General features: G+C 45.6%; 1 pseudogene; it reads left to right on the top strand.

Moving 5' to 3' along the window:
- The first annotated feature begins 7,236 nt into the window (after positions 1-7,236).
- On the top strand, positions 7,237-7,333 carry LOC114097985 (U6 spliceosomal RNA; annotated as a pseudogene).
- The last annotated feature ends 6,087 nt before the right edge of the window (positions 7,334-13,420 follow it).

Here is a 13,420-nt window from a genome sequence, read left to right as displayed (position 1 = left end):
GTCACACACATCCTCCATGCCATGTTACATACAACTTTAGAAATGCCTGTGCCTAAGCCAGGCATGGTGGTGCACACCTATAATTCCTGGGAGGCTGAAGTAGGAGGATTGTGAGTCTAAGGCCAGCCTCAGCAACTCAGTGAGACCCTGTCTCAAAATAAAAAAATGAAATATGGGCTGGGATGTAGTTCAGTAGCAGAGCACCCCTGGGTTCAATACCCAGGACTGCCAAAAAAAAAAAAAGTCAATGCCTAATACGATGTACTCATTTCCTTCTAAAAATGTAGTACCTAAAAACACCCCATTTTATATGCAGCGGCAAGTTCAGGACCTCTGGGAGAGGTACAAGCCTTGACACTAAGTCAATTATTTACTTGCACCTGGGTTTAAAAGAAACCAGGGGTAGGAGAGGTGAGGTGGTTGTTCCCTGCTCTACGAGCTGGGTAAGTTCTAAGCCTCAATTTCTTCTTGAATTTTTTATTAATTAATTAATTTTAATTAGGTATATATGACAGCAGAATGCATTTTGATTCGTTGTACACAATTGCAGCATAACATTTCATTTCTCTGGTTTTACATGATGTAGCATCACACCATATGGGCAGTCATACATGTACCTAGGGTTAATGATGTCCATCTCATTCCACCATCTTTCCTGCCCCCAAGCCCTCTCCTCTTGTATTTAATGAGAACTGTAATGTCTGCTCTGCAGGGTGTGATGCTGATTTAAAATAAAATAATTATTGATGAAAATAAACCGAAGTGAGCTGTTTACTTGTATCTTAACTACTGATAATAAATATGCCACATTTGCAGCTGATATGCCAAATCCTGGAGCTCAAAGTGTTACCCCTTTGATTAAAAGAAAGACCTGTCCCCACAATTTCTTCTTTGAGTCTGAGAATCTTTGACACACAGACCTGGCCACTGGGACACAGTCCTATTGCCCTGTGGCCCTCTGAACTTGCAGCTCTCTTTTCATTGGCTGAAGTCACTCTATTGTCTACACCAGTGCCTCTGCCATTTCCTTACTTCTCTGACCACAGGCCTCTGTGGCTTCTGACTTTCTTAGGCCAACAGAAATTTTCTTTTTAATATTTTTTAGTTGTAAATGGATCTTTTGTTTTATCTATTTATTTATATGTGGTGCTCAGGATTAAACCCAGGGCCTCACACATGCCAGGCAAGTGCTCTACCATTGAGCCACAACTCCAGCCCCCAACAGAAATTTTCTGTGCACTTCTTCAGATCAGCTCTTTCAAAGAAGTTTCCCAGGGTTGGGGTTGTGGCTCCGTGGTAGAGCACTTGCCAAGCATGTGTGAGAAACTGGGTTCGATCCTCAGCACCACATAAATATAAATAAATAAAATAAAGGTCCATTGACAACTAAAAAAAAAAAAAAGTTAAAAAAAAAAATAAGTTTCCCACAACCCAGCTGCTGGCTCCTAATAATGCCCTTGTGTTACAGAGACTCCTTCCCAGAGTCTCACGGTATATGTGTGTATGTGTGGGGGTGGTGGTGCTGGGTTACAGTGATGGTCAAGTGCAACCTCATATCTCACCTGGATTAGCAGCATTCTCCAACATCTCAGTCTGGCTTGGCTGCTAGTACAGCCTCCGCTACCACATTTCTTTCACACACAATGTCTGCCTCAGAGGACAGTCGTATCTATCTCTCCCTCTTCCCCTGCCTCAGTTTGACCTTCAGGAAATCTCACTCCATTTGCTGCATTTGTTTAAATGCCATTCATAAGCCAGGTTCAAGTTCTTTCCCACAGAGCTCTGGGTAGCCTACAAACTGGAGTGGACACAATGTCCTAAGCAGGCCTAGTTCACCAGGATCCCACAGAGAACTTTGGGAGACATGTTGCCTTGTTCTTTCAGGATCTCAACAGAGATCTACCCAGCTCTACCAGCCAAAAGATGTAGCTGTATTCACTATGTGACTTTCAGCAAATCACATTCATTAAACCTTGGTTTTCTACTTTGCTCAAATAGGAATAGAAATACCTACTTGGCAGGGTTGACATTTCAAATGTAAGACATGCACATTGTTGGGAAAAATTCCAAAGCAATATAGAGAGGTATAATATTAAAAAGAAAAATCTCCCTTTTCCTATAATCTTTAGGCTACCCTTATTAACAGTTTATTGTGTTTTCTTCCAGAAATTTACCCCTTAGAGGATTTTTTTTCCATTTAAAGATTTATCCTGAATATGGTGTTCCTGCTTTCTTCAATGAAAATATGTCTTGACCCTGTCAGCATATGTAGAGCCTGTATTTTATAGCATTGGCTATAATAAGTGCAATTATTTTCCTACTGATAAACATATAAATTGTTTTGAGGTGATTTTTTGTTTTGTTTTGTTTTCCTAGCACCATCAATGCCCCAGTGATCTATTTTGTTCAAATGTCTTGAAATTACAAATTCACTTTTATTTGTTCTAATTAGTTATACATGACAATAGATTGCACTTTGACACATCATACATAAATGGAGATAACTTTCCATTCTTCTGGCTGTACATGGTGTAGAGTTACACCTGTCATGTAATCATATATGCACACAGGGTAATAATGTCTGATTCATTCTACTATCCTTCCTATCCCATACCTCCTCCCCTCCCTTCACTCCCCTCTGTCTAATCCAAAGTACCTCTATTCTTCCCTAGCCCCTCCCCCATTGTGAATTAGCATCCACATATCTGAAAAAACATTTGACCTTTGGTTCTTTGGGATTGGTTTATTTCCTTAGCAAGTGATATTCTCCAGCTCCATCCATTTACTGGCAAATACATAATTTCATTCTTTTTTAAGGCTGAGTAATACCATTGTGTATATATACCATATTTTCTTTATCCATTCAGATACTAGATTTCTTTTTTTCCTTTGTTCACTTAAAAACTTTTTGTAAGCCAGATACTCAGGAGGTTGAGGGAGGAGGCTCACAAGTTCCAGGCTGGCCTGGACAATTGAGCAAGAACTTATCTTAAAATAAAAATAAAAAGGGCTGTGAATGTAGCTCAGTGGTAAAGCACCTCTAAATAAATAAATAAATGTGAAGGACTGGGGGTGTATGTAGCTCAGTGACTATCATGTTCAAAGCCCTGCTTTGGTCTCCAGTACTGCAAAAATCAAAAATCCCAACCTTTTTGTTAGCAGAAAGAGAAAAGAAGTCTCATCTTAGTGACCTGGAGGTCCTAAAGAGAAGGTGTTGCTGGAACGGAATCTTGCATTTGAATGTTGAGAGTTCTTCTCTAATTGCTATTTGCAGAGCGAGAGAAAATGCCTTGCCTGGAACCAGGCCTCGAGCCTTGGGCTGGTCCTGTCCCTCCTCAGAGCGAATGCTTAGCCACTTTCCCCAGGGCATGGTGGCTCTTCCTACTTTCTCTCCCCTGGGGAGAGCTGAGCAGCGCATCAAATCTGCTCCTTAGGGTCTGGCACCCTCTGCTGGTTTCTAGGACTCACCACAATCCTTAGAAGATTTTAGGACCTACAGAGTTTAGGGCTCAATCCATGTCCACTCCTCCCTGTCACATGAGGAGAGGAAGGCAGCAAGCAGAGAAGAGACTTGCTCAAGAAAAAAGCAAAAACTAAGCTCCTGGGCCCAGAACTTGGGTCTCTGACCTTTCTATCCACATGCCATCTTGGGAGGAATGAAGAAGACACCAAGGGGCTGGGGATGTGGCTCAAGCGGTAGCGCGCTCGCCTGGCATGTGTGCGGCCCGGGTTTGATCCTCAGCACCACATACAAACAAAGATGTTGTGTCTGCCAATAACTAATAATAATAATAATAATAATAAATATTAAAAATTTCTCTCTCTCTCTCTCTAAAAAAAAGAAGACACCAAATGCCAGACTGGGTGACCAACCTAGGGGAGGAAGGTTTCAACATATGTCTGGGGCCCTCAGGGACTCCAGTCACACAAGGCCCCTGCAATTGGAGGAACAAATGTTCAGCTGGAGCCATCCTTTCATTGCTCAGGGGCAGAGGGCCCTGCTGTCCTCCCTGGTCTGCTGCATTTCTCCCCTCAGAGCGCAGATGAGTTAAAGGACACCCAAGGCATAGGCCATGCTTCTCCAAATGCCAGCTTTGATGGCCCCTTTATGTATTTTTTCATATCCATGTACTACCCAGATTATTATTTACTTATTTTTCTTTAAAATATCTCATTTTAAGCTTAAAGTTCCAAGGAAATCATCATTCTTCCCCCAGGTGATGATCCATGCATGCATCTGGTTTCCTGGCAACTGTCTCTGAATCTTCATTTAGTGCAAGAAAGTTGATCCTCACCAAGTTCTCCACTTGAAGCTGGTATCTTTCAGTAGCGACCTTGTTCTGTGCCTTCGCAATGCTATTTAAGCCTCATTCCAGCTCTGTGTGGTAGGCATTCTGGTCCTCATGGGAAATTGAGGCACAGACATGCTAGTTACTTAAATCCCCACAGTTTGCAAGTGGTTGAGCTGAATTTGTCACACCCTAATTATTTCCAATAGCAACCGATCTTGCTTGAGTTCTGAAACTAAAAGTAAAATGATACAAAGCAATAATTAAGAAATAATGTCAGGGGCAGCATCTATGCAATAGAGACTCTCTGTGCAGGGGGGACAGAGAGTGGCCCCATGAGGGCAGCAGGTGGGCCATGCTGTGATAGAGGCAGGGACAAAGTTCAAGGTCCAGACACACAGGAGGTTAGGGATTGTGTTGGTGATAAGTCCTGGTTATGGTGGGGAGGAGTGGGTAAGAAGGAGCATCCTGGGTTCTACCCTTGATGTCATTGACCCTGCTGGATACCCTGTGGCCCCTTTCGTCATCCATCTACAGGCCATCAATAACATTCTCTCCATGGGGGACCTTCTGGATGGGGTGGCTCACCTGGGGCTGGTAAGTGCTGGACCACTGTGGGATAGGCAGGGAAGGGAGGGTTGGGATACAGGCAGAAGCATAAGCTGAGATGATAATACCAAATGATAATGATATTGGCTTCAGTTACTTTATATGCTAAACATCCTACCCATGTAAACACAGATATGTACCACCCAGGTTCCCCTTCAGGGAAGAACTTGCTGGTCAGCTGGAGGAGTGTGGCCAGCAGGAAGTGTCTAGCTGTTGGCTCCTTTGGGATCAGCCTCAGTGGCAGAAAACACCTCTTATCCTTCCCAGGACTGCCCACATAGCTGATGACTGGATGAGGCAGGGGTATAAAGACCTGCCATTTCAATCCAGCAAGGGACACTCTGGGGCCAATCTTCCTCCATGGCTCCAGAACCCTGGATTGGAATTTAGCTCCAATCCTATTTCCTTCCTCTTCTTACAAATGCAGGTGTTGATTCCAAGCAAACCCCAAGCATTACAAACTCAGCCTGTGACATGTCTATTTTATGTGCCCAGGACATAAGAGGCATATAACTAGTTTTGATTAAGCAATTCCATATATGAATTCAAAATGTGAGAATTTCCTTGCTCATTGGAAACCACCTTCTGGCTGGTCTTAGATTTAATTTTGGAGAAACACTGAAAGTAGGCAGCTAGAAAGGTTATTCACAGCTTCCATGTATGATCAGGCCCTCACAGAACCACAGTGAATAACTTGAAACCATAGGCTGAGGACACTTCTGGAGAGCAGAAGGGCAATGAGGAAGATGGCCGTTATGGTGGGCACAGCATCGTGTTCATTCAGGGGCTCCACAGACATCTACCAAGAGCAAATTATGAGCTATGGGTGTGTTAGGAGGGGAAAAATGCTTTGGAGAAACACCTTACAGAAGATCTCTAACACTACTATCCCCTGAAGGACAGTCTTCAGCTCTGTAAACTTTGGGTATTTTCCTCGACAATTCCTTTTTTGTTTGATTTTTTTTTACTGAATAGCTGATGTTTTCATAATAAAAATAAGTATCAACCAAAGAGTCTTTAAATAGACAAAAAATTCCAAGGGCTTCTTCATCCTTTAATAACATTGACTATGAGATTTTTCAATCCTCTCCACTGCTTATTGTTGTGCACATGTCTACTTCACAGTCTTTATTACAAAAATAACATTTGGGGTGCTCTTTTTGTCAATTGGCTTTATTTCAAGAAGTCTGTTTCTTGTTTTAATACAATGAACATATTCGTCATTTTAAGGCCTGCACAGTACTTTATCCTGTGGTCAAATCATGCTTGGTTAACCATGCCCTACTTCCAGCTAGTCATTGCAAATGGTTCTAGCTCTGCCCTAACAGAAAAGTTTTTCATGGTTATATTTCATATATAGATAGATTCTCCAAACTTTTTTTTTTTTTTAAACTAGGGATTGAATCCAGTGGGTAACTTATCCCTAAGCTACATCCTCAGCCCATTTTAATTTTGAGGTAGGATCTCATTAAGTTACTCAGGGCATCTCTAAGTTGCTGAGGCTGACCTTGAACTTGCCTTTGGAGTCCCTGGGATTACAAGCATGTACTATTGCACCCAGGGAATTTTTTTTCCCCTCTTGAATAACTTCCTTTGAGTATCAATCCAGAAGAGGACTTCTACAAAGTAGATAATCAGTTTTGTCAGTATGTTCTCCAGAAAATATGGTCAAATTTCCAGCTCATCTTCTTTACTATCACCATCTTCTAAAATGTTGCTAATATTACAAATTAGAAATCAACCTAGTTCTAATTTTTCATGTGCATTTCTCTGTCTTGGAGACCAGCTTTTTCTCTTGAGGAACAGTGTGCTGTCATGCCAGGAGATGGCGCTGTGGTTCTGCGCTTAGACTCCCTGAGCCTGCCTTGGAGCTAGTGGTGGTGGTGGTGGGGTGCACCAAGAGAGACCATGCCAAGAACTCCTGTGGGCTCCCCAGTTTTCTATCTGAGTCCGGAAGACCTGGTTTGGGTGAAGAGGTGTTACTCTGCCTTTTGAATTCCTGCCTCACTCAGTGAGAGCCCAAGTTTATGAGGTATCCATGGCAGGCCAGACTCAGTTCATGTCTTCCCAAACCACCCAGAACCAATGGGAGGAAATTTACAGACAAAATTCACTCTGGATGCTGTATTTCCTTAAGGAAAGCTATTAGGAATTGGAGGCGTGTGCTACCAGCTATAGGTACCTGAGATCTTGGGGGATGTAGGGGCTGTTTGGTAGGGAGGAGAGCCAGTGTGGGCAGGGGTTGGGGTCTGAACAAGATCCCCTATCAGCCTGGAGCTCTCGTGGAGACAAAACGCAAGCTGAGGCTAGGAAGACAAGCAAGAGACAAACTGGTCGGGTCTCACTTTGGCAGACATATACTAAAATTAGAATGATAAAGATTAGCTCCACTGCACAAGGATAACACGCAAATTCGCAAAGTGTTCCATATGGGGGGCGGGGAGAGAGAGAGAGAGAGAGAGAGGAACAGAAATTCTGGATCTCAAGGCCAAGCTTAGAAGTATGGGCTTTATTTTGCAAGCAGAGATGTGCTGATGGAAGATGGAAGTTTTACAGCGAGAAGTTGGTGGGATGGTGTTTGTGCCTTGACAAAATTGGCCCAAGGTCTAGTTAATCCAGTGGTGTTCCTCCTGTGTTCTAGAACATGTTTCCCTCTCCTGACTGACGTCTCAGAGAGGCCAGCAGGGTTGTCCGCTTTCTTCCTCCTGAGTGCCCTCTTTCCCTGACTTCTGTGATCTCCCACCACCTCTGCCCCAGCAGCACCCCCTCTGTCTCTTCTGCAGCCTCTTTCCCTTCATCCAGCCATGAAAAACTGCCCTTCATCAAGGCTCCTCTCAGCCTGTCCTCTTCCCTGGGTGATCCAGTTTAATTATACCCTACACAGAGATGACTCAGCCCAGGCCTCCCCTCTGCGCTCAGATCCATAGAGCCAACAGCTTGCTTGACAGCTTCTCTTGAGTGTTTCGGAAGTATCTTGAATTTATGTCCCAAAGTTTGCCCGATGCTGGTCCTCTTCTGGTGTTTACTGCTGGGTGGACGACACCAGCATCCATTCTATTAAATAGGTTAAAACTTTCAGACACCTCCCCTCATTTTCAACCAGTCCCCAGGTCCACTTGACCCTACTTCCCTGACACTAAACTACCACTTCTTTTCATTTCCTCTGCCACTCACCCAGGTCAAGGCTGCACTGTTTTGCCTTGCCCCCACCCCCGCCTGGACAGTCACAGAGCCTTCTAATTGGTCTTCCTGCTTCCACTTTGGCTGCTTTCCAACCCTGTCTTCACTCTGGGTGGCCTGAACCTTCAAAGCATAGAACTGACCAGTCATTCCCATTGCCAAGGTATGTCTTAAAAAAATCCTTTTAGGGTTAAAATAATGAACCCAGAAAAGAGCATAAAACAAATGTACAATTGAACACCTGTGAAATGACCGGCCAAGAAAGGAGATGGAATCTTGCCAGGCTGTCCTTCCCAGTGTGCCCCTCAAAGCAGAACTGTCTCCTTCCCCTCCTCCCAGAGCTATGACCCCAACTTTTGTAGCAGTCAGTAGCTACTTAGGGACTGCCCCTGGCTTACTCCACTCACCAGTTGGACTTCATAATGGTGTAAAAATATATGAATTCAGTAAAACCATAACTTGACTTTTGACTTTTTCCTGAGCTAGTGATAAGTAGTAAGATACTCTTAGGAGATCTCAGCTCCCAGACAGCCCCACCACCATGAGGGGTAACAACCAACGCTTTACAGTATAGTACGTTGCCAGCAATTTTTGGATATTGTGTTTCCAAACCCCTTCATGTCAATGTCTACAGATGTGTTCACTGCATCCATATAAGTTATGGTTTGGATGTGAGGTGCCCCCCAAAAAAAACCTCATGTGTGAAATGATGCAAGAAGCTTTAGAGGACAAATGATTGGGTTATGAGAGTTTTATATCAATGAATTATCCAATCAGTGAATTAATCCTCTGATAGGGATTAACTGAGTGGTAACTGAAGGTGGGTAGGGTGTGGCTGGAGGAGGTGGGTCATTGGGGATACATATTTTGTATATGGCCAGTGGAACCTCTTCTTTCTGATCATCATGTGATCAATTTCTCTCCTCCACACTCTTCCACCATGATGATCTGCATCACCTTGAGCCCTGAGAAATGCAGTTGGCTGTCTATGGACTGAGACATCTATGAAACTGTGAGCCATCAAATAAACTTCCTCCTCTAAAATTGTTCTTATCGGGTCTTTCAGTCACTACAGCAAAAAAATTTAACATACAACAATGCTGGTTTTCAACTCCCACACTATCTAAATTACTGAAGATATTCAGTATGTTATTATAAAATAGGATTTGTGTTACAGGAAGTAGCTCTGGGCTACTGCAAGTGTTACCAGCATGTTCAGGGCAGGGTGGGCTGAGCCACAGTAGGTAAGGTACATCAAATGCATTTTCAGCTTGAGATATTTTCAATTTATACTGGGCTTATCTGTAGCCTTATCATAAGTTGGGAAGCATCTGTATTTTTCTTTGTCATTCAAACATGCATTCCTAAATACTATAGTTCCAATTTACCTGTTTTGTTCTTTATTTATATGCCCGTTTGGTTTTCTTTAACCTAAAGCTCCCCTTCCTTCTCTTTCTCTTCCCTCTTGAAATTAATACTGTTTTGTTTCATTGTTTGTTTTGATATTGGGAATTGAACCCAGAGGCACTCAGCCACCGAGTTATATCCCCAACTCTTTTGATGTTTTAGAGACGGGGTCTCCCTAAGTTGCTTAGGGTCCCCGGCTAAGTTGCTGAGGCTGACTTTGAACTTGCAATCCTCCTGCTCATCCTCCCAAGTCACTGGGATTACAGGCATGTGCCATCATACCTGGATCCACTGCTCTTAAAATAAAGAAAAAAAATATTACCTTCCATGCCTTTTTTGATTAGGTCATCCCAAATCCCTCCAGCCTATCCACCCCACCAGGCTGTACTTTACACCCTCTTCCAACCTCCTGCAAATCCTGTTTCACCATGTCCCCTGCATGCAATCCTCCCTCCATGCTCAGACAGGACTTTCTCAATGGTTATTTCCTCAGCTGGAAATGGCCTTCCCTCTCTGCATCTACCAGTTAACTCCTTACATCTCAGTTGGAGTACTCCCTTCTCAGAGAAGCCTCCCTACTCCCTGACCTAGTCAGTGCTCACCTCAGCCTCTCAAGGGCCCTCCTTCTTCCTCCCAGCATGTTCTAGGCTGTGGTTTTCCTTCTGTTTGGAAGATGACAGCGTTAATGACTGCCAGCTCCATGAGGATAGGGGTTAAATCTGCCAGCAGCCAGCAATACAACCAGGAGAGAGACTGGCTCTGGACACCTCCTTGCACAGAGGCCAGAAGGGGAGCAGCAGCAGGGAGCAGTCAGAAGATTAGAAGGTGAGGGCTCCTTCCCAGAATGCTGGAAGTCATGCCAGGGCCCTACAGCCCAACAATCAAAACCACAGGAGCTGACCTGAGGGTGTGGCTCAGTGGTAGATAGAGCACTTGCCTAGCACGCACAAGGCCCTGAGTTTGATCCCCGGCACCTGCCAAAAAGAAAGAAGCAGGAGGGGCCAACCACTCCCATTTGGTCCACTGGGGCTGAGCTAATTGAAAGTCAATGTTCCCTGGCTCCCCCCAGCCCAGTTCTGGTGGGCAGCAGTATCCCCTCCCTCTTCACCCCTATTCCCTGAGCCCTGCCCCTTCTTTCAAGCTCACCCAGGGTGTGGAAGATGTGCAGCAGGTTGGCTTTGTGGGGAACTAGGTGGAGGTCCCTTGGACAAAGGCTCAGAGGGAGTCTACAGGGTATGGTAAGATGGGCTAAGGGTGAGACACCAGCTGGAAAGGCACAGCCTTAGGATTTCAGGTGGCTGGGAAAGCTTAAGTAGAACTTCTAGGATGTAGAAAAGAGAGGAAATGAGTCTCTCCTTTCTTTTTCTTTTTAATATTTTTTAGTCAATGGACCTTTATTTTATTTACGTGGTGCTGAGAATCGAACCCAGTGCCTCACACATGATAGGCAAGTACTCTGCCTCTGAGCCACAACTCCAGTCCTTCTCCTTTCTTTTTCTAACTTTCTTCTTCCCTCCATCTCTCTAGGGAGTTGGCCTTTCCTCCCTCTGTTCTCCTGGGACTCTGAGACCTGGAGTTCTTAGAATCCTCAAGCCTGTCATCTCCCTGAGAGTGAGACACCCCATCATTGGTGAGGGAGGGAGAGAGAGAGAAGGAGGGAGGAAGAAGAGAAAGAAAGGTTACTGAGAGGGGAAGGGTCATAAGCCCAAATTCCTGGGCTCCTGCTGTTTTGGTCATTCTGAGAAAGAAAAAGGAGAGAGAGAGAGAGAGAGAGAGAGAGAGAGAGAGAGAGAGAAATTTAGAGACAGACACAAATAGAGACCAAATTCTGGCCATGGGAGAAACGTGAAAAGACACAGAAAAGGCAGCTAGAGAGAATCCGACAGAGACAGAGGGCTCTGCTTTCGCCCCGCAGCCATTCCGATGTTATCTGTCTCCAGCTGCTTCTCTCCCCCTCCACAGTCACCACCTCTGCCCCTCCTTCTTCTTCAGCCCCTTAATCAGACACCCAAGTTTCTCCTTCTCTGTCTCTCTTTTGCACAGGGACTAGAAGTGGAGTTTAGAGGTTCCTGGCACTTAAGGCGAGCAATGGGGGAAGAGGTGGAAGAGCTTGGTGCCCAAAGAGGGGTCAGGCTGGCATCTCCCCACTCCTGCTGCCCAGAGTGTCCCTCATGAACATTTCTCTGCATGTGCATTTGTGTAAAAGTGGCATGTGCACGCGCATGCACCTGCGTGCAATCTCCAGGGAGGCAGGTGTTCATTTCAGCCTGAGCCAGTGCATCTCTGTCCATCTGTACCTGTGGGTGAAAGTTACCCAGCATTGCCTAAGGGGAGGAGTGTGGTTTCTATGGGGTTATCTGCTCGCCTGTGCCAGCTGTCAGTGTGTGAGCGTGCCTACGGGCACACACATCTTAATTTATCTTGTGTGCCTTGGTCTGTATCTCCCACTTCCCAGTCCTGCTCTCTAGAAAGGCTACTAGGATGACAGTGGGGAGGTGAAGGCTCAGAAACATCTGAACTCATGTCTCTGAAAATTTGTGGACAGAAGTCATCAATCTGGCTCCACCCAGATGCCAAGCAATCCCAGATAGGAATGCAGAGAGGGCAAAGGGGAGTGGGCAGAAGTAAGGTTGCCGCTGGAACCAAAGCCCTGGAAATTGAGGTTTCCTGCCCATCACGGACTCCAGCCCACACCTCCCTGGCCCAAAGCTTGTACAAGCAATCCCGCACCAAGTGATTCTGGAGTGGGACTCTTTGGGGGAAGGATCAGAGCTTGGGGAGTTCAGGGATGGCTAAAGATTCTGTGCTAGATCTGGCCAGAGCTAGCGCTGCAGGAGGGGTGGGGTGAGCTGTGTGTGTTTGTAGGAAAGGTGGGGGGTGGGGGCAGAAAAGCTGCCTGCGGGGGAGAAGGCTTCTTGGCAAACGCCCCAGTTTCCTGAGCTGATCCCTGCTCCCTGCCACTGCTCCCAATTCTGTTGTTTCAATAACATCATTTTTATCCACCCCACAGAGAGACTGTATCTTCAGAGGGGGAGGCAAGGGGTAGGGCTAGGGTATGGGGGGTGTGGCAACGGAGAGAGGCTGGGGTCTGGAGTCAGCCAGGACTAGATTTGGGGCGCTCCCTCCTCAGGCAGAGGCAGGGCGGTCCCATAGCCCAGGTCCCCTGATGACAAAGACAAATACATTAAAATTCTTGCCTCAGAGAAGAATGCAGGATAGGGAGAGCATTTCATAATCTGCAATAACAGTAGCAGGGTGGGGGCAGGGGGTTTGGAACCCAGGCAGTATTCCCAAGGGGCTGGTCACTGGTCACCTACAGCCTCCAGGGAGCCCTTAGAGTACTCTGGCTGCCTGTTTAGCACCATCTGGCCCAAATGGGTATGTCTCTGAATGTGCAGTGTCCAGGGTTGGTGTTGCCCTGCAGAAATGACAACTGTGAGTACAAAATCACTAGGCATTGGGAAGTTGTTGAAGGTTAAAATGACCACTGTCTCACTTAGCTACTGCCCCCCTCTGCTCCTTCCCTTTTTCCAGAGTATCCCACCCCCTTCAACTCTCTGCACCAGTACAAGGGACTGGTCAGACCCAGCCTGGACACCAGGTGGGACTCCCAGAAAATCTAGGGGCTTCCTCTGGGCCAACATTTCTCTATTTCTTCTCTTCTCTGCTTATTCCTCTTCCTTTCCCAGATCTTTTTCCTCTTCTGGAGTAGGCATCTGTAGTCTTTTGTTGCTTCCCCTTGGACAACCAGCTTCATCTTGATCCACTCTTCCCTACTATCTGGGATTCTCAGGATAGTGTATTCTCTTACTCACTAGGGGTGTTTGTCTTTCTTGGTAGTGACCTCAGTCTCCACTTCCAGAGTCCACCCAAACAAGGAAGAGCTTTCTTCCTGGTGCCTGAAGTTTCTGCCACATGGGCTTGAGGTGCTCTAT

Source organism: Marmota flaviventris, chromosome 11, assembly GCF_047511675.1.
Source record: "Marmota flaviventris isolate mMarFla1 chromosome 11, mMarFla1.hap1, whole genome shotgun sequence".
NCBI classification, from domain to species: Eukaryota; Metazoa; Chordata; class Mammalia; order Rodentia; family Sciuridae; genus Marmota; species Marmota flaviventris.
This window is presented reverse-complemented; position numbering and strand designations above follow the sequence as displayed.